General features: G+C 35.4%; 1 long non-coding RNA gene across 1 annotated transcript in view; it reads right to left on the reverse strand.

Annotated features, from left to right (window-relative positions):
* The window catches only part of Gm41243, a 34,104-nt gene extending 10,806 nt beyond the window's left edge, over positions 1-23,298 (reverse strand). Inside the window, exons 1-3 of the long non-coding RNA XR_874947.1 lie at positions 23,025-23,298; positions 4,711-4,786; positions 4,215-4,307 (exon numbers count right to left, since the gene is read on the reverse strand). This is a non-coding gene — a long non-coding RNA (predicted gene, 41243). The remainder of the gene's footprint in view (positions 1-4,214; positions 4,308-4,710; positions 4,787-23,024) is intronic.
* Positions 23,299-25,473: the final 2,175 nt, after the last annotated feature.

The raw sequence follows: 25,473 nt of genomic DNA on the forward strand, positions 1-25,473 counted from the left end.
ATCAAAATTCCAACTTAATTCTTCACTGAGATAGAAAGGCAATTTGCAAATTCATCTGGAAAAATAAAAAATGAGGATAGCAAAACCTCTTCTCATCAATAAAATAACCTCTGATAGAATCACCATGCCTGAAATTAAGCTGTACTACAGAGCAATTGTGATTAAAAACTGCATGCTACTGGTACAGTGACAGAAAGGTAGATCAATGGAATAGAATTGAAGACCCAGAAATGAATCCACACACCTATGGTCACTTTATCTTTGACAAGGGAGCCAAAACAATCTAGTGGAACAAAAAGACAGCATTTTCAACAAATGGTGCTGGAACAACTGGTGGTTATCATGAAGAAGAATGCAAATTGGGCCATTCATGTCTGCTTGTACAAAGCTCAAGTCTAAGTGGATCAAAGACCTCCACATAATACCAGAGGCACTGAAATTAATAGAGGACAATGTGGGGAAAAGCCTCAAAGATATGGGCACAGGGGAAAAATTCTTAAACAGAAAAGAAAGGATTGTGCTGTAAGATCAAAAATTGACAAATGAGACCTCATAAAATTGCAAAGCTTCTGTAAGGCAAAAGACACTGGTCAAAAAGGCCAACAACAGATTGGAAAAGGATTTTTACCAATCCTAAATCTGAGAGGGGAGTAATATCCAATATATGCAAAGAGCTCAAAAAGCTGGACTCCAGAAATTCAAATAACCCCATTAAAAAGTGGGGTTCAGAGCTAAGCAAAGAATTCTCACCTGTGGAATAACAAATGGCTCTGAAGCACCTGAAAAAATGTTCAACATCCTTAATCATCAGGGAAATGCAAATTAAAACAACCTTGAGATTCCACCTCACACCAGTAAGAATTACTAAGATCAGAAATTCAGGTGACAGCACATGCTGGCGAGGATGTGGAGAAAGAGGAACACTACTCCACTGCTGGTGGGATTACAAGTTTTTAAAACCATTCTGGAACTCAGTCTGGATATTCCTCAGAAAATTGGACATAATACTACCAGAAGATCCAGCAATACCTCTCCTGGGCATATACCCAGAAGAAGTTCCAACTGGTATTAAGAACACATGCTCCACTATGTTCATAGCAGCCTTATTTATAATAGACAGAAGCTGGAAAGAACCCAGATGTCCCTCAACAGAAGAATGGATAGAGAAAGTGAGATATATTTACACAATGGAGTACTACTCAGCTATTAAAAACAATGGATTTATGAAATTCTTTGGCAAATGGATGTATCTAGAGGATATCATTCTTAGTGAGGTAACCCAATCACAAAAGAAGTCATTAGATATGCACTCACTGATAAGTGGATATTAGCCCAGAAAGATAGAACACCCAAGATCCAATTTGCAAAACACAAGAAAATCAAGAGGGAAGACCAATAGGTGGATACTTCATTCCTCCTTAGAATAGGGAACAAAATACCCATGAAAGGAGTTACAGAGACAAAGGTTGGAGCTAAGATAAAAGGATGGACTATCCAGAGAATTCCCCACCCGGGGATCCATCCCATAATCAACCACCAAATCCAGACACTATTGCATATGCCAGAAAGATTATAGCTGTCTCGTATGAGGCTATGCCAGCGCCTGACAAATACAGAAGTGGATGCTCACAGTCATCTATAAGATGGAACACAGGGCCCCCAATGGAAAAGCCAGAGAAAGCACCCATGGAGCTGAAGAGGTCTACAACGCTATAAGTGGAACAACAATATGAACTAACCAGTACCCCCAGAGCTCATATCTCTAGCTGCATATGTAGCAGAAGATGGCCTAGTTGGCTATCACTGGGAAGATAGGCCCCTTGGAATTGCAAACTTTATATGCCCCAGTAGAGGGGAATGCCAGGGCCAAGAATGTGGAGTGGATGGGTAGGGGAGTATGGCAGAGGTAGGGTATAGGGAACTTTCGGGATAGCATTTGAAATGTATATAAAAAAAATATCTAATAAAAAAAAAGATAGTGATCTTCCATGAATGCAATGTGGTAGCCTATAAATTTATGTTTTAGGATGGGCCCATTGAACACACAATTAGAATGCCAGTAAGTGTACTTTGTCTAGTTACAAGTGATAGACAATTCAAAGCCTGTCCTAAACTGTCAATTGAAATTCCTGCGTTACTAGCAGAAGAGCACTATCTTTGTATGTAACATATTTTTTCACGGATTTGGACATTGTCAACAGAAAATATTTTTAAAAGTTTATTTACATTTCAAATGTTATCACTCTCCTCATTTCCCCTCTGGAAACTCCCCTATCCCATCCCCTCTTCCCCTGCTCATTAGCCCACCCACTCCTGCTTCTAAAAATAAATAAATAAATGGAAAAAAAAGAGAACATTTTAATGGACGTAGCCTACAGATGATGCTTTTCATGGAAATTCTGCCCTGGAACCAGCTTAGACAGTCATAGTATAGTTTATATTTTCCATAATTTTTCATCTTTTTATCCACCATATTGTAGATCATTGACAAGTCTACACATATTTCTCCTTAGGACACTTGAGAACTTTTTAATTAATCCTCTTTTTATTTTAAAATGGTGAAAGAGAACTCACTCAAGGTATGTCACTTTTAATAGATGACTTAAACAATTCTAGGATGAGAACTTTGTCTAAAAATTAATTTTAAAGAAAACTACTAGCTTGAAAATATGTACAAAAACCTGCAAATCTTCATTAATAGAGAAGAATTATGTTAGTTAAAAGTTTTCAAGATAAGGTGAGATGCCCCAAATTGTGTCAATGTTCCTTTAAGAAATGCAAACAAAACCAGGAGTTGGTGGAGTACACCTTTAATCCCAGCACTTGGGAGGCAGAGGCAGCCAGATTTCTGAGTTTAAGGCCAGCCTGGTCTACAGACTAAGTTCCAGGACAGTCAGGGATATACAGGGAAACCCTGTCTTGAAAAAGAAAGAAAGAAAGAAAGAAAGAAAGAAAGAAAGAAAGAAAGAAAGAAAGAAAGAAAGAAAGAAAGAAAGACAGACAGACAGACAGACAGACAGACAGACAGACAGACAGGAAGGAAGGAAGGAAGGAAGGAAGGAAGGAAGGAAGGAAGGAAGGAAGGAAGGAAGGAAGGAAGGAAGGAAGAAATGCAAACAAAATATCATCTTTTAATCTATTTGACCAAGAGTGACTTATCTCCACCGTGCTTCCTGAATCTGAATTTAGTCTTTCGTTATTGAAGCTATTAGTTTGTTCTTAAGAAAAAGCATTACACCTCATTATTTGTGTTGTGAACAACACAACACAACATGGCAGGAGGAGATAGGCATCTTTTACAGAAGTCTTTGATAGCATTTCATAAGACTAGTAACATTAATAACCACAGGTGACTCAGTATAGTGGCAGACAATTACCAAACTGTGTGCCAATATACCAAACTATCTATAAAAATAATATACAGCTTTAATAACCACATTATCAAAAACTCTTCAATAACTTTTGTTAATAAAGCACAGTCCTCATGCCTCATTAAAGAAACTTCTCTTTGAGATATAGGTCATTATAGAAAACAACAAACAATCAAAATACAGAGTTGTGAATACCACCCCCAATGGATACATTTATAAAATACTCTTGCACCTAAGATTCAGTGAACATTTTATAAAAAAGGGGGAGTAAAAATATTAAGAGACATGGTTTCAGGGAGTTTTATGTAAAACTGTATCTTCCAGTAATTTTAGAAGATATATCCTTAAAGTCTCACCAACATGCGTGCCTAAACATAAGCTTAAAATGAACCATGGCAATTTACATGCCAGTGTGGTTGGGGGAAAGATCATGAGGCCTCAACACTACACAAAGAACCACAGGTATGTAAGGGATGCTGCAAGTGAAAGAAAGAGTCTTCCACAGGAAGAATTGGTTATCAGATATCAAGTGTTCAGTCCAGAAAATATACATATGAATAACTATGCAGATGCATTATGAGCATTGCATCAATTAACAAAACTTTATGAATTTCAAAAACAGCAAGTAAGAGTACATGGCAGGGTTTGAAGTAAGGAAATAAACAGAAGAAATTATGTCATTGTATTTTAATCTTAAAAGTTATAGAAATTCTGACCTATGATGTAAGAAGAGAGCAGATGATACCCTCTCTTAGATCGTGTCTTAGAGTTTTACTGCTCTGAAGTGATACCATGACCAAGGCAAGTCTTATAAAGGACAACACTTAATTAAGGCTGACTTACAGTTCCGAGGTTCAGTTCATTATCATTAATGTGGAAGCACTTCAGTGTCAAGGCAGCACGGTGCAGAAAGAGTTTATAGTTTTACATCTTGTTCTGAAGGAAAACAGAAGACTGGATTTCAGGCAGCTAGGACTAAGGTATTAAAGCCCATGCCCACAATGACACACCTACAACAAGGCCATACCTCCTAATAGTGGCTCTCCCAGGGCCAAGCATATGCAAACTATCACAGTGCATTTATGCTGCCATTGTGGAAATAATGCCATAGTTTAGGGAAAGGTAGGATTAGATCGAACACATGGCCCACTTATACTACTCAGGAGCACTTGCTATTGCATGCCATGATACTGATATATGTGTATAGTGTGTTCATTGATCTTGTATTCACAGCAGCTAGGAAATGCAAACAGCCTAGACGACCTGAGCAGTACATGAACCTATGGTACATATGTAATTTTATTAACTATCAAGAATAAGAAAATCAGAAAAAACTTACCTAAGTTATGGAACTGGCAAAAAATATACTGGTTGAAATAACCCCATCGTTAACGGACAAACACCATTATGTTCCCCTAAGTGGAAAACATTAATAGTTTTAGATTTTATGTGCCTATGCTGGAGTACATACAGAACAGAAGACCTTACAACTCCTTGAGGAATAGAGTTTAGGTGAAGGGTTATGAAGGAAAAATTAGTGATATCACAGGGAGTTATACTGGGAATTGAAAGGTTTAAATTGAAAAGATGTCTATGAAGTGGAGTGGATTAATGAACACAGGAAATGTCAAGGTAAATGGACAGTATGTGGGAAAAAGAGTATGAAAACTAACTATTGTGTAAATAAAATTTAAAGTATAATTCTAAAGATTTAAAGTTGGAGGGCAGTCATCCTTCATGTCCTCTTAAGACTATTCCTAGATCTCTGGAGCTATTAAAGGTGAAATATACTCCCCATAGAGTGTTGATTCTCTCTCTATTGTAATAGATAACAGAGCATGCAGAGACCTGTGGCTGACTATAGTGCTGAGCACATCAAATGACTGAGTACTTCTCCATTGATAAGATGTCTGTACAGTCCACTGGGGGTGTATTATACATTGGGGTGTATTAAGGAAGAAAGAACAGAAAGAATATAAAAATTGAAGATAAGGAGATGGGTGGTGTAAAGGAAATGAAAAAAATGGATTCTTTTTTTTTCTAAAGAAAGAGTAATGTTAAGAAGGCTTAGAAATTTAGTCAGTGGTAAAACATCTATTTAGCATATATAAGTTCCAAGATATATGATCCTTACCAATGAAAATAAAACATAATAAATTTATCACTACTGTAAAGTATATAAAACTCTAGAGTGCTTTCCAGCATGTCCTTTGCAATCATATTCACTTGCAACTCACAGCCACACAAAATCGCTTCCAATATTGCAAAGCTCATTCCCACTGAGAGCACTGTGTACATGTGTCTGGTTGCACGCAAAAACCTGATTGTATTTTGATTACTATCTTCCCTAGTAATATTTTTATTTGTGATTCAAGAACTGTTTTGTTTTGTTTTGTTTTGTTTTGTTTTGTTTTGTTTTGTTTTGTTTTGTTTTGTTTTGTTTTGTTTCAAGACAGGGTTTCTCTGTATTGCCCTGGCTGTCCTGGAACTCACTCTGTAGACCAGGCTAGCCTCGAACTCAGAAATCTGCCTGCCTCTGCCTCCCAAATGTTGGGATTAAAGGCGTACACCACCATTGCCCGGCTCAAGAACTGTTTTTATCTGCTGCTTTCTGAAAAAAAAAAATCACTGACAAATGAACTTCTTTAAGCTTTCAATAATCTTTGCCAAGGCTGCATATTTTTCCCATATACCTACTTCTTGGAAATTACAAGATACATGTTTTCCAAATGTTGTATGCAAACAGTTCTGCAAATGTCTATAGGACACCCATATCTTCCAGATCTAAGTTTAGGCCAAAAAGAACATATTTAAATATTTTTGGATATTAATGCACTTTTATTATTTGATTAATGTTTTTTTCTTTATTGCTATTGCTTGCATTCTGAATACTTAAAAATATAACATGTTATTATGCATTTTATTTTAAGTATTTTATTTAGTTTAATATAATTTGTTGTGTTTATATGCAAATACTCGTTATATAACATTCATAATTCCTGGATTTCACATGGACTCTGCCAGCTAGTTTTGTAATATTTGTTCATTTATCACACTTTTAATTTCAATTCAAAAGTATCTTTTTCATGATAACAGTTACATGATGGCTCGAAAGTAAATTTCACTTCTTCAACCCTGATAGCATACACGCTGACATATGCACAACACATTTCTATCTTGATGTTTTAAATGCTTTTGTAAATAGCATCACTTTACCATAAAATTAGGAGCCTTATTTGGTATATTTTTCTTAGATGTTACCTTTATAATATATAAAGCGCGTGTGATATTTATAAGGAAAAAGGTTAAAATTCACAGGGGAGGAGAATGAGTCTGTTATCTTGTTACATCTTGTTGGTTTTATTCAATTTCTCTCTATTACTTATTTCATTTAACTAATTTTGGAGTTCTTAGAAATTGAGTGCTATATAATTGTAAGATGGAAAACATCACCATGATTTTGATATGTCTTCACCACTAATTCTGCAATTATATAATGTGGTGACAAAAATCAATGATTATCATATATACCTATAAGTTATGGAAAGTGATTTTACACATTAATTTTTTAATATATGTTTGTTGTGGATGAGTGGGCATTGTGGTTTGTGTGTTTGCTACAAGTATGCAGGTTCTCATGATGACCAGAGATGGTATCAGTTCCCATTGAGCGAGCTCACAGCAGGAAGTTGTAAGATGTCTGACATGGGTGGTAGGAATATAATTCCTATCTTCTGAAAGTGCCACAAATGTGCTTAAGTATTGCACATCTCTCAGGCAATGAATAGTACTGTTGATTGCACACTTGTTCTCAGTCAACTACAAAAGAAAAGAGAAAAAGAAAAGGAAAAAGAAGAAACATGTATCTGGTTGCTATGGCCTACTAGGAAAGGAAGAGTGACCAAGCACTTTGCCACATAAGGAATTTAAATAAAGTAATAAGGTACAAGAATATAGACCTTCTTCTAGGACCTCCAGTAAGAATCATAAACCTGGTGATGGTTTTATTTTTGGGCCATTTAACAGTCTTAAATGTCAGCCTGCCAAAATGAATGTTTTAAGTTACTAAGACTGTTAATATCATATTTACAGTGACATTAAAAAGTTATGATTTTAGACTTTCTGAGTCCCTTTGATTATTTGAGTTTATCCTCATTTATGTTAACTAATAGTATCTTGTGTATATGATAAGTACATATATCTATTAACATCAGAATATAACTATTAGCTAAGTGTTGCCTGTATTATTACTGCTACTGACACTGTTGTATCATTTTGCTTTACTGATCTTAATATATACCCCTTATCTACACAAATACATCAGCCTTGTTCTAATTTTACGTGGCATTATTTTTTATTCAGACCTTATATACCATCCTCTGTCTGCAATTGTGTAAAACTTAAATGTGCTGTATTTTTAGCACAGCAGCTCGCAATTGTCTGTAACTCTAATTCTAGACAAACTGATGCCCTCTTCTGGCCTCCAAGTAAACCTGCAAACTTGTAGTGCACTTTTATAAATACATACTTATTAAATATGGTAAACATGCTTTAACTGCTTTCTATCACTGCATTTCACATATGTTTAGAGGCCAATCTGCTTAATCTAATAAAAAGGATTCTTGTCATGATGATGTTTTAATGTAAACTCTATATTTCAAATGGAAATTAAATGCTAGTTTATAGATGGTGATTGGTACTTATATACATGCTGGAGAAGGAATAACAAATATGGAAACCAAAAGGCAAGAAAGAGTTCTTGAAAACTATTCTGTTTTACTAATGTACACTTAGCAATAGACTCTCAAGTAACCTGCTAAACACCTAAGAAATGAAGCACACTCAGTACTGCCTATAGGTCACTTTGTACTTAGCAACTTTACTTGCATAACCAATACTTCACAAATTTCCTTAGCTTCTTTTCATGCATGTTATTTTATACTTCACAGTAAAATACTTTCATGTTTTATCAATATTATTTATTTATGCTAAGGGTAATTTTATTAGTAATATTAGATGATTTCTGTATTGCAGAAAAATAATTCTGAAATGTTTTAAATGCTTACCGTTGGTTTTAACACCATATTAATCACATATAAGTAACATATTGATTTTGACATCACTCAACTCAGATTATTTGTTTCAATGTCTGAAGTAAACATAAATATAACGGGATCAAACAGAACAAGAAAAAAAATTTGGAAGGTTAAAAAAACTTGTGTGTGTGAAATTTACAGAATATTGGTGAAAGAAATCAAACAAGACTTACATTAAAAAGAAAAGATACAATTTAAAAGAATTAGTGTTCTTATACCTACCATGTTATCTAAACATTATACAAATCTAATAAATAACCTGTGAGCCCAAGTGCATGCTATAGAGAGGGAGAAATAATTTTGAATTCATTTGGATCCACAAAGAATTCTAAACAACTAAAGCAATCATTAAAAGATATAACTGATTTGAACGCATTGAACAGAAATTTTTTTAAAAATAAGGGTAGCATTTCTTTGTCATGGAAACTGAAAACAGAATGAAAAATTATAGAGCTCAGGAATGTATGGCTGGCTGATGACTTAGCAACTTCCAAGTACAAACAATGTGAGGGTGCCTTGACCTGTAGGGATAATCAGTTGGGACCTAGGGCAAAGGAGAGAGAGTGGGAGGGACAAGAAACACCTTGAGGGCTGGAGAGATGGCTTAGCGGTTAATAGCACCTACTGCTCTTCTGAAGGTCCTGAGTTCAAATCCCAGAAACCATATGGTGGCTCACAACTACCCATAACAAGATCTGACGCCCTCTTCTGGAGTGTCTGAAAACAGCTACAGTGTACTTACATATAATAAATAAGTCTTTAAGAAAGAAAGAAAGAAAGAAAGAAAGAAAGAAAGAAAGAAAGAAAGAAAGAAAGAAAGAAAGAAAGAAAAAAAGAAAGAAAGAAAGAAAGAAAGGCCTTGAAATATGAGAATAAAATGAGAGCAAGTCAATTAGACTGATCAAGATCTGGAAAAATTTATTCAAGAGTGATAATATAAGCATAAGCAAGAGGAGGCTCCAAGGAAGGGGGAAAGAGCCTGGGGGCTCTCTGAAGGTCAGGTGTCAATCTTCAGATCCTTGAACCAACAGTGACAGTGTCCTCTCTACCCACAATCATTCTTACTGTTATGACCACAAATGTTCTCTCAGGGTTATGTAAGCTAGAAAATTTCCATAAGTCCTGGCTGAAGCCATAGCTCCCAGCATGTAGGAAGGAAGTTTTTCAGTGCTGTGAAATACATGCACACACATACACACACACACGTGTGTGTGTGTGTGTGTGTGTGTCTATTTGAGAGACACACACAGAGTATGGATGTATATGAGACACACATACGGAGCAGAGAGAGAGAGAGAGAGAGAGAGAGAGAGAGAGAGAGAGAGAAAGAGAGAGAGAGAGAAATGAAACATGATGAAGTGAGACTGGAATTTACCACATACAGAAATCAATTCAAAACATAAATGACCAGCGTACACTATCTCAAACTATATAAGTGATAAAAAATGTCAACTGTACATGCCCAGTTATCACAGTGATTGCTTATGGTTGACTCTAGATTCAAAAAAGTGAAAGCAAAAGTATAAAAATTGAGCCAACATATCAATCAGTAGATAAAGTGCATAACGATCTTGAAAAGGGATGACAATATCCGTAAACTATCTACTCTACAATAAGTTGAAGTTTAATATAATGAGGAAATACAGAAACTAAACAGAAAACATGATAAAATAAATAAATAAATTTATAACTAGAGAAGTTTTAAGTTGTAGGTTATTGATTGTGGAAACAATGCAATATGGAAATATTTTGTTTTTCAATTTGTTCTCCAGCAGTGGCAAAAGATGAAGAGGAGAAAAAAAGAGAGAGAAAGTATATAATTAATGGTTATTTCTTTAATAAAGACAAAAATTGTCACCAAATAGCTTTCTACACTGCCCCCAAGTGCTCCTGAATTCCATCTGTATTTCCATGCACTTTTTTCCTCTACCCCTCTTTGCTAAACCTGATCCCCCCAATACCAGTCTCTACTTGCTCCAAGTCCAATTGCATAATCTCTTCTATTTCTCCTACTCAGTATTTGTTTGTTTCTGTTCTAGAGTCCTCTTTTTCATTTAGCCTCTCTGGATTTCTGGATGATAGCTTGATTATCATTTACTTAACAGGAAATATCTACCAATGAGTGAATACACACCATTATTGCTTTTTGGGTCTGGGTTATCTCATTCAGGATAATTTTTCTGCTGGTGGTATCCTTTTGACATTTTAAACCATGGACTAATATTTCATTGCCTAAATGTACCACTGTAGAGGAATTTTAATCAAACAATATGGCTGCTCTGTCAAGGGATCACACCCAAAGAATTTATGGTCAGTGTGATCCTGCTGGAGTCCAGACTGGTCACATACCTTTAATTACTCAGACTGGAATATAGCCCTATCTTTATTACAAATCCTTAATTGCAGTGTTGGTAAGGTTACATTGTGGACGGGACTGAATATTTTTGAAAATGATATCTAATTAAGGAGCAGACAAGGTGACAGAATCAGAGAAAGCTTTGACAGAATAAGTCAGAGATAAGATACATCTTCTAATATTTTCTTCAATTTCTTTCTTCAAAGACTTGATCTTCTTAATAATACAAGGCTTTCACTTACTTGGATTGAATTAGGCCAACACATCTCACGGTTTTGTGGCTGTTATAAAGTGTGTTGTTTCTCTAATATCTTTCTCAGTCCATTTGTCATTTGTGTACAGAAGAGCTACTGAGTTTTTTGAGTTAATCTTGTATCCAGCCATTTTACTGAAAATGTTTATCAGATGTAGGAGTTTCCAGGTAGAGTTTTTAGGGTCACTTATAAATCATCTGCAAATAAAGACACTTTAGCTTGCTTTCCAATTTCTATTTCATTAATCTAGTTCAGTTGTTTTATTACTCGAGCTAAAATGTCGTTACTATATTGAAGAAATATAGAGAAAATGGGCAACCTTGCCTTCTGCGTGATTTCAGTTAAATTTGAGTTTCTTTCCACTTTAATGTTGGCGCTAAGTTTGGTGAAAATTGACTTTATTATGTTTTAAGCTTTTTCCCATATACTATTAATCTTGTCAATATTTTTATCATGAAGTGCTATTGGATTTCTGTATTTAATGAGATGATTATGTTATTATTTTCTCTCTTCATTTATAAGGTGGATTACAATTACTGATATTTGTATGCTGACCCATCCCTGTATCTCTGCAATAAAACCTCCTTGATTGCGGGAGATGACCTTTTTAATGTGTTTGTCAATCTATGTTCATGAAGGTAATTGGTCTGTAATTGTTTTTTGTTGTTGAGTCCTTATTTAACCCAACAGAAGGTACTACAAGAAAAATTGAAACCAATGAGATAAGTACATACAAGAAACAAATAATATCACATCTGTAAATGTAACATTCATTCATGAGACATAATTGTCTATCAGAGGCTTAGTGTTGAACAAAGTGACCTTATCTAGCTCATTCTGAACTCAATCAAGCTGGATGGTTCAAATCAGTTCTTCTGGCTCAAACGCCTCTCCAAGCTGACTGATTCAATCTGGCTTCTCTCTGCTTCTGACAGAATTTCTCTGCTTGACCTCAAACTCTTAAAATCTGTTCTAGTTTTCTGACTCCTTCCTATTCTTTGACTCATTCTCTCTTCACCTGGAAACTGTTTCTGTAAAACTGTGCCCATTAAAACTTTCTTTGCTCTCTCTCTCTCTTTCTCTCTCTCTCTCTCTCTCTCTCTCTCTCTCTCTCTCTCTCTCTCTCTCTCTTTCTCTCTCTCTCTCTCTCTCTCTCTCTCTCCCTCTTTGTCTGGAATTGTTTCTGCTTCCTTAAGTTGCCTTTCCTGTTCTGTTATTATGAGAGTTAGGTGTATCTTATCCCTGACTCATCTGTTAGATCTGTCTCTGATTTATCACATTTCCTAACCCTCAATTAAATGTCACTTTCAAACATGGCTACTTCCTTCTACAAGCTAATTTTACCTTCATTGTTTGGAATTGAAGGTATGTACTCAGGATATGTCTCTACTCCACCTGGATGAATTTAAGGTATGTGACTCACATTCTGAATTCCAGCAGGATACTGGTCTAGAAGGTCTTTGCATGTTATTCCTTGCCAGAGCAGCCTTGTGGCAAGATTCTGGATTGCAATTCCTCTATACACATCACCATAACTAAAAGAGGTGAAACACATGTTCACAAATCACACACACACATGCACACGCACATGCACACAAACACAAATACCATAGCTATTACTACCACCACCACCAAAATAAGAATTAGCTATCATTGTCCATTGAAATATCTCAATATCAATGCTTTTAACTCCGCAATAAAAAGACACACTGCAAATGACTGATGTTCAATCAGGACCCATTCTTTCTCTGTATATAGAATAGACATATTAACCTAAAGGTTAGATATTACCTCAGAGTAAAGGGTTAGCAAAAGATATAACAAGCAAATGGACCTAAAAGAAAAGCAGGTCTATATATTTTAATATATGAGTTTTGCAGAATAAAATTATGACTCATTTTACTGACACACAAACACCGACATAGGCAGACATACACACACACCCATACGCGCATGTAACCTGTAGTATTTTGATGTTACCCCAGATCTTAGGACTATCTAGTCTCTGATTGGACAGCCTAGCAGTTTTGGAATGGACACATTGATATGATTTCTCCAATTATGTCTGAGCAATCTCTGTAGCCTGCCCTGAACAGGGTAAATTGCCAGTCTATCCCCACCAGGGTTCAAAACCCAAAGGAGGATGGGAAAAATAGGTCAAATAGACTTTGACTATGAGGTACAGTTCACACACTTTGGCACTGAGACAATTCAAAGCACCTTTATTTATAAATCTATTTTTTCAGTTGAAAAGGTTTCCCATTAATTTTCTCATTTTCTCATGTGCTTCTCTTTTAAGATCCTCCTACAATATGCACATGTACTTTTTCCCTTTATTTTCCTTAATCTATACGATTTCTTTATAAAAGAGTAGAAAGAAGGATCCCAGGTTCTAAAGGGTTACAGATTTCACAGGGAGATAAACAGAGCCAATTAACCTGGACCCTCTGGGCTCTCAGAGTCCAAACCACCAAACAAAGTTCATACACAGGCTAGAACCAGGTCTCCCTGATCATGTGTAGCAGATGTGCAGTTTGACCTTCATGTGGGAAGCAGGGGCTATCCCAAAACCTGTTGCCTGTATTTGGGATATGTTCTACTAGATGTTTTTCCTTGTCTGGCCTAAGTGAGAGAGGAAGCACCTAACCTTGTACAACTTGAAGTGCCAAGTTTGGGGGGATACATGGGGGTAAGGGATGGAGGAAGGGGGGAAGGCTTGTAGGAGGAATTGACTGGAAGCGGGAGCAGTGAGCAGGATTGAAACAGAACAAATAAAAAAAATAAAAATATAATAGAAAGGAAGAAAGATGAAAGATAAAAGAGAGAGGGAGGGAGGGGGAAGGAGGGAGAGGGAGAGGGAGGGAGGGAGGGAGGAAGGAAGGAAGGAAGGAAGGAAGGAAGGAAGGAAGGAAGGAAGGAAGGAAGGAAGAAAACATAGTGTCAGCAAGCAGTAGTATCCAACTCAACACATTGGTACATAATCAAATGTTCATGGTTGGCAGCAATATTGATTATATGAGAGGTGATAAAATACATATGAAGGAAATTCTGATTTAATCATTGGCACCTAACATCTTCCCATATGCTAGCAGAAAATCTAATTCCCTTAATGCCCAGGATGCTCACTAAATTAGTATCCTGAGTCAGATCCTGTCTTTGCCTGGCTCACCTCTGAATGTTCACATTAGTTGTTTGAAACAATGACCCAGCAAGACATATCTAACTTTTTGATAATCAATGAATTGTAGTTTGGAACGGGATGGTGGACAAACTTGTCAGAACTAGGTTCCCATCAGAGGAGAACATTGAGACCTTAGGGGATGTACCCAGACCAGGGTCTTGTGTTGACTCAGCTTCAGCAACTATATTAACAAACAGAAATAGTGAACTATTCTCCTCCCATGATCCTCAGAGACAAACAAGAAGGAATCACAAGCTGAGCTTCCTTTTCCTGGTGGTTGAGGGAAACAGTCTGTAGCAGAAAAAGTGAAAGGAAAACTGCCATTAACAATGCCAAGAATGCAAAGGCGTTCTTGGAAGAGTGACCCAAGCTTGTCCTTGTGAAAGCATGTACCTTTCCCAGGAGAGGCTTGGTCACCTCCACTGACCAATGAGCATCTAACTGGTGCCCCTTTTCAAAAGTCCTCTCCAAACAAGTTTAAAAACTGCACAGATATTTTGTTCAAATCATAAATTTTTAGAAGAAATGTTTGCAATGTGACCATTTAGTAAAACAACAATAGTAAGTTTCTTTAGTGGTGTTTTGTTTATTATGAGCTAGATTTAAAAAAAAGTCACAAATATTTCATGTACTACTACATTTTAGTGTAATTTTTATAATTTTAATATACAATGAAAGTTAAATTAAAAAGTTTTGCTTATGATTTCAAAATACCAAATCAAAGCTAAGACACAGCTAATTATATTTCCCTTTGGTGAATATCAAAATGTCAATATGACAATTGCCAGGCAGTGGTGGCACATGCCTTTAATCCCAGAACTTGGGAGGCCAAGGCAGGTGGATTACTGAGTTCAAGGCCAGCCTTGTCTACAGAGTGAGTTCCAGGACAGCCAGGGCTACACAGAGAAACCATGTCTCAAAATACCAATACATATATATATATATATATATATATATATATATATATATATATATATATATATATATATATATCAATTAAAATAATTAACATGTCTTTTTAAATTTTGTTTGTTTTTATTTACAGGAGTACGCTGTTGCTGTCTTCAGACACAAACAAGAAGAGGGCATCAGATCCCATTACAGATGGTTGTGAGTCACCATGTGGTTGCTGGGAATTGAACTCAGGACCTCTGGAAGAACAGTCAGTGCTCTTAACCACTGAGCCACCTCTCCAGTCCCAATTAACATGTCTTATGTTTACATTTTATTAACTAGAAAGCCCAAGATTGTTCCTTCCGAATATAACTGTTCATTAAACAATCTAACGTTAAAATCGTGTTTCACCTCTCTTCATACAAATGGCAAAATAAAATCCATAGGCTGTGCATTCTAAATAGGCACCCCGATATTCATATAGAAAAGAAGTTCTCTTCAACAATGTCTTACTTGTTGCCATATACAGATAAGTCAAGCTAATCCATCATTAATATAAGGAGAATAAAGAATACATTTGAAAGTAACACTTGAGGGACAATGGGATGGCTCTGTGTATACAAAGATGCTGATTTCTGTCACCAATGACCTGTCTTCTTAGGCATCTACTTAGTAGAAAGAGGGAAACTATACGAGCAAGTTGTCTTCTGGCCTCCACATGTGCACTATGACTTGTGAGCAGACAGACACACACACATACACACAGTATTTAATAATTGAAAATGTTCTAATAAACATCAGGTGATTGATATAAAGTACATCTATATGAAAATACTTCATAATTAAGTAAAATAAGTTAATTTTATACTTGTGCAACAGAAAAAAACATTAAATATTTTCTATCATGTTACCTCTCTTCTATTTTGATTTTTTCAAATCAACTAAGCTGATAGTTTTCTTTTTTTTTTTTTTTTTCACCTTGTAAAAGAAAGAGCCAGGTGATATACACTACAGGGTTGGAGGTACCCTGCAAGGATGGATAATGCTTTTTCTAAAACACGGGTTACTAAACAAAAACACAGGTACCAGTTCTGGGATGCCTCGTCATGAGCTCTTGGAGAGGAGGTGTTGAGAAGAAGATGCTGAAGAAGAAGGTATATTCTTTTGTGTTTTGGTGAAATGTTCTGTAGGTCCTCTTGGTCTACCTAGTTCATAACCTCTGTTAGTTTTATTATTCCACTGTTTTAGATTCTGTTTCAATAACATGTCCATTGATAAGAGTAGGGTGTTGATGTCCCCTATTATTAATGTGTGTGGTTTGATGTGTGATTTATGCCTTAGTAAAGTTGTTTTTACAAATGTGGGTGCCCTTGGATTTGAGGCATAGATGTCCAAAATAGAGATGTCATCTTGGTGGATTTTTCCTTTTATGAATATGAAGTGTCCTTTGCCTTCTTTTTTAGTTGAAAATCTATTTTATTAGATACTAGAATTGCTACTCTGGTTTTTGGGACTATTTTCTTGGAAAAACTTTTTGCAGCTCTTTACTCTAATGTAGTATCTATCTACACTATAACAAACAAAATGTGTTTCTTATATGCAGCAGAATGATGGCTCCTGTCTACCCATACACTGTTTCCCTGATCTTTTTATTGGTGAATTGAGTCCATTGATGTTGAGAGATATTAATGACCAATAATTGTTAGTTCTTGTTAGCTTGATGTTGGTGGTGTTAGTGTGTGTGTGTGTGTTTATTTCTTTACTTTCTGGTTTAATTGTGAGATGATTAATTTCTTGTGTTTAGGATATCCAAGCTACACTCTACAGACACAAGAAACCTAATGAAGAAACAAGGCTCAAGCAAGGATGTTTGAATCTCACTTAAAAAGGAGAATAAAACAACTATAGGAGGAAGATAGATGGAAAGAACTGGGTAGAAAGGAGGATGGAGAGGTGAAAGGGGGCATTTCCTACCCTCTCAGAGGAGAATGGACAGGGGATTGGGGAGGAACTATGTCAACAACACTGGGAATGGGAAAGCTATTTAGACATAAAATGAATGAATACATTAATTCCTGGAAAAATTTTAAAGAAGACACACACAAAGTAAAAACAAAACCAAGTCATCGCTAACCACTGTGCAGTAAATAGGGCCCAATGAAATGTCATTAACTCTATATAATGGCATTGACAATAAAAGATATTCTATGGGGAAAAAAAGAGAATATAGAAAAGAAAAGGAAGTACTAGAGGCTCTTAAAACACTCCAAGTTCTTGCATTTTCTCAAGGCATTTTGGTAAATGTGGAATGGCCGTGAATACAGAAATGTCTTGCTGCTTGATGGATGGGAATAAGGGAGTACTTAATTCTTTAACACAGGTGTGACATTATAACACTACAGGGAACAGAATTTGAGGGAACAGAAAAATTGTAAGCATACAGGTCAAAGGAAGGAGCTATATTATCCTACACAGCCAATGAAACCAGACTCTGACAGAAGCTTCTTCTGAAATGGATCTGCACAAGAGTGAGCTGCCATGAGTCATGGTTCGGGGAGGAGCTACTTCCTACTACTTCCTGTTGTACTGCTGACTGATTCTGAGGAGAGGAGGAGATGGTTTAAGGTTGACCACTGGTGCATCTATCATGCTCCATTGGTGGAAAGAGTTTTGTAAGAGTGGTGGTGGAATCACAAGGTTCTATGAAAGTGACAGTACCAAAAACATACTATATTCATATATGAAAGTAGAACAGATTCAATGAAAGTCAAAGGATGAATAATTAAAGTATTTTCTCATTAAGGAGCTGTGTAATCTAAACCTATAGAGTTTGGAAATGGCACAATTTCTTAATGTTATCAGCAGACTTCATTACTTTGCTTGATTTCTACAAATTAATGGTTATAAGATAAAAAATCATGTTCCAATAAACTCCCACCTGTGTTAAAGAATAAATCACAAAAATGTTTATCTCAACTTGAATATTGGGTTTATTACAATAATAACTAACAGTATTCCCAAGACTTGAAGCACAGAGATACATATCCAGAAATATCATAAATTGAGTAAGACTAATATGTGTTCAAGAATGAAAGAATTCTCTAAAGATTCTAAGGCTATGCTAACTGAAAATTAATAACACCTGTGTATAACTTGTTTCCACTGACATGTCTTTAAATTTGGTGAGAAATCTTTTGAGATTACAAAGGAAAAACAATTTATTTCCTTGGAACACTGCTCTGATTTTATTTCATGTCCCATTGTGTTAGATGATGTGGTTCAGTAATGAGCTCCCTATTAGATTTACGGTAAACTTAATGGCAGTATTTCAAATGTATGTGAATTATTTATCTATAAATATTTTCAAGCTGAAAATGAATTAGTGTTTATGTATTTTATTTTGATCAATGTTAAGTTTAGCAAAAAAAGTATTTAAGGTTAATTGTTTAGTGATTTTTAAATTTAATTCTAAATATTGAAAAAAAAACAACTAAAAACTTGTTGCTACCATTTCTCACAGATAGATATTTTACTATAGTTCAAAGAATATATGGGTGATTTGTTTTTGCCACTTTCTTTATGGAATAACCTCATTTGTTGACATTTTATCAACAGACTCCCTTTCTCTTCATGATTTCTACAGTTTTATGACAAATAAAATAAAAATTATATTCCAATAAACTCCCACCTGTTTTTGGGGATTCACATGTGTCTGACCTCTGATGAAGATCACATTAACTCTGAGTAGTATAAGAAATAAAAACTTTTTGTGCTACAGATTTTTAAATTGATATCCATTCAACACAAATAAAAATTTTAACTCTATCTTCAAATCACTTTTAAAGAATGAGGATACAAGACATCTCCTTTCAATGATGTCATCTCTTCCATCTAAAATAAGCGAGTTAAATATGAACTTTCTTTTGTTCTGGATTCATGCTCTTGTTCTGTCTCTCTGTCTTTGTCTCTTTCTGAGGAGAGACTGTGTGTCTGGGTCTGTGTGTGTGTGTGTGTGTGTGTGTGTGTGTGTGTGTGCACCTGTGCATGTGTGTCTGGGTCTGTGTGTGTGTGTGTGTGTGTGTGTGTGTGTGTGTGTGTGTGTGTGTATGTGTGTGTTAACCAGTATGTCTGGATAGATCCTCAAACATTACTGGCTATTGCCATTGCTCCTGGTTAATCCTTAAAATACAATGTCAATACCCTACTTGAGGCAAAAGACATGTGTACTTGAGTTCTAGAACATGGAGAAACCAAAATGTTATTGACCTGTAAGCTTTATCCCTTCAGGCTAGTTTTCACACTGCTGACAGATGCTGTCTATTAATGCTACCAGAAGAAAAATTAATCATAATGCCAACTGATCTGGGTCCCTGAGAACCCATTAATATAGAATGGTTGGACTGACAAGGCAAGGCATAGGAGTAACCAAATACTCCATCATTTCCTAAGGCTTGATCTAAGAGGGACCCTAACATCTGCCATCATTATCACAGCCACAACCAATAGTTCTATCAGTCATAATTCCTAGGGGAGACCCTACTGCTGTTATTTTTCTAAGTCAACTAAATATTAAATCAATGTCTAATGACCAATGCTATATCTGTAGATCAGTGCATCCTTCATCCCTCACAGATGAGCTTCATTTTGTAGTAGACTATGTATACCAGAGAGAACTATAATTCATCAATTTCTAAAGAATAATATACTTCAAAATGCCCAGTTCTTAATGAGGTCTCTGTATCAAAATACTCTCCATGAGACTTGAGGGTTATTTTAGAATAGGGGAATGAGTGGATAACTACAAGAAAACTGGTGTTTTCCTAGAAAAGGACAGTTGCACATATAGCTTCCTGACTTTGTGACTGACATCATGCACAAGATATGTCAAGACAGAAGATTGTGTTAAACACAAGTTAGAAGCAAAATTCCATATCATAAAGAACAACTGTTTATGTAAATATGAGAGCCAGAGTCACAGATTGCTGGTATTGTTAGGTTGTCTCAAACCTGTAACTTTCTCAAATCTGAGCTTAGTATGTACTGTACTTCGTTACAAATTCCAGCCTTCTACCCCAATTCAATCTTATGTTCTCTGAGAAATTTGTATATCTAAAATCTTTCCTTTTATGTATGAGTTGTTTTAAGCACAACATTTTTTCTTACAATATTACTGACGTACAATTTGTTTAATGAAGGGTATTAACAGTGCAGTCAGAGGAGAGGTGTCTAAGGCATGTGAGCATAGGAAGGGAGGACTCAGCAAGAACAAACTACATGCCATTCACTGCTGCAATCACATGTGAAGGAACTAAATCCAGCTTGGACTTTTTGAAATTCAAGAACAAATCAGTAGCTGTCTATTTCCAAACCATCTGAAATTGTTGCTTGGATTCCTTTTCAGTTAACATTATTTAATACTTCTTTCCTTTATCTTCCTTATTATATACTTGTCCTCTTAAATTAAAAAAAAATTCCCTGTAGATAAAAACCTTACATTTTGACAGTAAAAACTTTATTTAGAATAAATGATCAGGCATGGCAAAAAAAGACTTAAGAGATCTTAGGCAAGCACGTAGAAGTGATTTTATCAGTACCATAAAATATGTTACTGTTTTAAAATTAATTTTTATACCTATTCTCTAAGAATACTATATAATAAACAATGTATTTTGATTAAATTCAATCTTTTTCCCTACTACAGTTTCTTATATATCCTTCACAACAAATTGTGAAGTCTGTTTAAACAACTATTTTAATTGCTTTGATTCTACTATAAACATTTGAAAAAGTAACAGTTTTCCTCTAGTTTCTTAGCATTTTAAACTTAGCTGAAAATGTTTGTTTTATGTAAATATTCTTTTTTGGGCAATTTGATTATATACAGTGAAATATTAGCATGGTGTTATATTTTGATATACCACATAGCTCTTGGTTCTTAATGGAGGAGTGAAGCCAGCTTTGAACAAGCGACCTATCATCGTTCATTTGTTTATGGGATTGCATTTCACATGCTTTCATTATGCAACGAATTTATTGACTGAAAAGAATAATAGGTCTCCGTCGGCCTTTCCATTTGCATATACAATTAACTAGACGTGTAACTCTGAATCTGAGGCTTTATGAGTTCATCTCAGGCATCTGACGAGTACTGCCAACAGCTCTAATATCCGAAAGCTACAATTGAGAGAGCACGCATTTCGCTTTGTAGTGTACACCTCATCTAGCCTAACAAAATAACAGATGCAAAGCTATGAATTTTAAACGTGACTCTTCTACAGAGTCACATTCTCTGGGGCTTTTATCATTCATTGCTGAATAATACATTTATAAAGAAATGCACATGCATATGAAATATACTGTGTCCCTCACAGTGTGGTCAACAGATAAAATTCAACAATGTTTTTTAAAAATGCTTATATAACACTGTTGAGTTTTAATAAAATATTTCAATTCGATAGAAATATTTAATTTTCTAATACCATTACTTACACATGATAATCTATGCCTGATTCTCTTTGTCTGTTTGCTCTATAGGAAGAAATACAGCCACCATTTGCAGTGATCTTCACAGGAAACATGAATAATACTTTTTAATTTGTACATTCATAACAAAACAAAGTTTTGATAACAGCATTTGTAAAGTATTTAATCTCCACTTAAAATGTTTTAAAATAAGATTTGAAATGTTTAAAATTATAGGAAGTTTTATATTTTATTATATAAATTCAAACTAATTTGACCATCATTCTTATTGAATTATATAATCTTGCAGAATAGAGAAGGAAATTACAATACCATAATTTTTCTGTTATAGGAATCCCATTTTTGTGTATAATTATTTATTAATTTATATTACATGCACATACATTTTATAGCACTGGAGATACAGATGTTGTGAGTCACCATGTGGAAGCTAGGAAAGAAACCAATGTTCTTTGCATAAGCAGGGAGTGATCTTAAGTGCTTAGCTATCATTCCAGATAGTATATATTGTAAGTTTTAATTATAAAAAGTCAAATATTTTGAGCTATTTTATTAAATGTAACAATAAAATAAATAACACATTTGGAAAATAAACTAAGCTATAACACTATAGAGCCTAGGCAAATAACCCACATATTTGTACTAGGTGATTTTTTCGTTTTTAATGTGCAAATGTAAGTTCTCTACAGCGTAATGAGTTGTAAAATATCTATTGCTTTGAATATCTGTTGGTAGAAACAAGTAAAGTTGCTTATTGCATAATATAAAATATGCTTAATAAATATTTTAATTTTAGGCAATGAATAAAGGTGCAGTGTGGTAAAGGGATTTTCTTTTCTAAAAATGTTATGCCTGTTATATTTTCTTTATTTCAAAATGATATTTCTTCCCTGGTTTGATTTATTCTTATAAAATGATTAATTTTATACTCACATAAATGTTATCAAAGGAAGGTTAACATCCTGAAATACAAAGTGATTGTAATCTTTTGGGTACCTTTAAGACTCAAACCAACAAGATTCAAACTGAAACTAAAGATACTTTTGAAATCCTATACACATGTTAAGACTAATATTAAATCTAGCAGCAATGTGATGGCTACTGATGTAAAAAGGCTAATCAGATTAAAGAAGAAACCAAACTTGGAAAAATAATTCCAAATTCACTGTAAACAAACAACAACAACAACAACAACAAAATCAGCTTGAATCAAAGAGAGAAGGCAGCACTACCAAGAAAATCAGAGCCTAAAAACAATGACTTAATCAAATTCACAGGCAAATGGACATGAATCTATCATCCGGAATGAGGTAACCCAGTCACAAAAGAACACACATGGTATGTTCTCTCTGATAAGTGGATATTAGGCAAAAGGCTCAGAATACCTACAATTCAACTCACAAACCATAGGACGCTCAAGAAGGAAGACCAAAGTGTGGATGCTTCAGTCCTATTTAGAAGTGGGAACAAAATAATCAAGGGAGATAGAGGGTGAGAGGGACTTGAGAGGAAGATCGGAGGTGGAGGGGATGGAAAAGGAGACAGGATCTGGTATGGGAGGACACAGGGCAAAAGTACAGAGGGTCAGGAAATTGAACAGAGGTGTGTAACAATTTGGGGATGGGGAGCTGTTGGTAGCCACAAGAAAGTCCAGGAAGCCAGGAAAGCAAAAAACTGGACATTCCAAAGAGGATGACAGCGTAAATATGCAACAAAGGGGAGAGAGAATCTGTACAAACCATATCTAGAGTTTAGGCCTGGCCACTGATTGAGGAATGGAGCCACCCACTAATCTCCAAAATTATAACCCAGAATTGCTCCTGTCTAAAGGAAATACAAGGACAAAGAGTAGAACAGAGACTGAAGGAAAGGCAATCCAGAGACTGCCCCACCTAGGGGTCCCTTCTACATGCAGACACCAAACCCAGACACCATTGCAGATGCCAAAAATGAGCTTGCTAACAGGAGCCTGATAAAGCTGTCTCTTGAGAGGCTCTGCCAGATCCTTACCAATACATATGGGATGCTCGCAGCCAACCATCAGACTGAGCACAGAGACCCCAATGGAGGACTTATGGGAAGGACTGAAGGAGCTGAATGGGCCTTATCTGGCATCAGTAGGAGGGGGCCCCTTGTTCCTGTGGAGACTTCATGCCCCAGCATAGGGGAATTTTAGGGTGGTGAGGCAGAAGTGTATGGGTGGCTGGGGGAGCACACTCAAAGAAGCAGGGGGAGGAGATTGGGACGGGTGGTTTTATGAACTACTAACCTAGCAAATTTCTGCCTATGGTGCTATGTTCTACAGTACTATAGTTATTGGAATTAGGTAGAATATCATTATTACAGTGGATGGGTAATATAATGAAAAAAGATTCAATTCCTTATGAGGAAATTTTAGATTCTGTACCCTTACTGTTTAATTTTCATCCACAACAGAGTCCTTGGGTACAATTAAAGGTTGACATCACTGCTCCAATATTCATGTAGTTGTTATATATGTAGATGCTCTTTAATGTTTATCTCTATATTATAGGGTGCAGGAAAAGGCAGTTGCAATCTCAACTCTTTACCAAAACTCTGTATACTGGTTAGCACTGTAGATATGCATTAAGTATAGAAAGACAACTATGGGTGCCTTCTAATCTTTACAAGGTACAACAAAATTCCCTTGAAAATATATTCCTTTTATTCACTTCTTATATATTATTTATGATCTGTTTTTATATATATATATATGTATATATATATATATATATATATCTGTGTGTGTGTGTGTGTGTGTGTGTGTGTGCGTGTATGTGTTTGTGTGTGTATGAATGTTCTATCATGGCAAAATCTTGCTGCTGACTGCAGTAGGCTAACATGAAAATAAATGGATGAAATAAATTCTACAGTGATGATGATCTACATGTAGAATACTACTTGAGTCAGCCACTAAGAAGAAAAAAAAGTTGTATAATTACATAATGTTTATTGTGACTAACTCTATCTCTGACACTAGGTTGATTTTAAAATAAGTGCAATATTAAACTTGAGAAAAACTCAAGATTAAATGAATTAAAAAAATCACTAAATGACTAAGATCTCTAATAACCAAATGTTAATTGGAATGTGATTATATTAGAAATTTGAATATAAATGAGTAGAAATGTAGGTATAAAAAAGAGAAATGGTATTAGTTAAAAAGCATTATGAGTACTGAAGTCATTAATATTTTAGAATTCATTGTTTCTTTAATAGACTTTAAAACTGGGAAATTCTAAGAAATTTAAATGGTCTGTCACAGCCTTCATAGTGTTCACTTAAAAAAAAATCTCTTGGGGTGGATCCCTGGATATGGCAGTCTCTACATGGTCCATCCTTTCATCTCAGCTCCATACTTTGTTTCTGTAACTCCTTCCATGGGTGTTTTGTTCCCACTTCTAAGGAGGGGCATAGTGTCCACACTTCAGTCTTCATTTTTCTTGAGTTTCATGTGTTTAGGAAATTGTATCTTATATCGTGGGTATCCTAGGTTTTGGGCTAGTATCCACTTATCAGTGAGTACATATTGTGTGAGTTCCTTTGTGATTGTGTTACCTCACTCAGGATGATGCTCTCCAGGTCCATCCATTTGGCTAGGAATTTCATAAATTCATTCTTTTTAATAGCTGAGTAGTACTCCATTGTGTAGATGTACCACATTTTCTGTATCCATTCCTCTGTTGAGGGGCATCTGGGTTCTTTCCAGTTTCTGGCTATTATAAATAAGGCTGCTATGAACATAGTGGAGCATGTGTCCTTCTTACCAGTTGGGGCTTCTTCTGGATATATGCCCAGGAGAGGTATTGCTGGATCC

This window comes from Mus musculus, chromosome 14 (assembly GCF_000001635.26).
Source record: "Mus musculus strain C57BL/6J chromosome 14, GRCm38.p6 C57BL/6J".
NCBI lineage: Eukaryota > Metazoa > Chordata > Mammalia > Rodentia > Muridae > Mus > Mus musculus.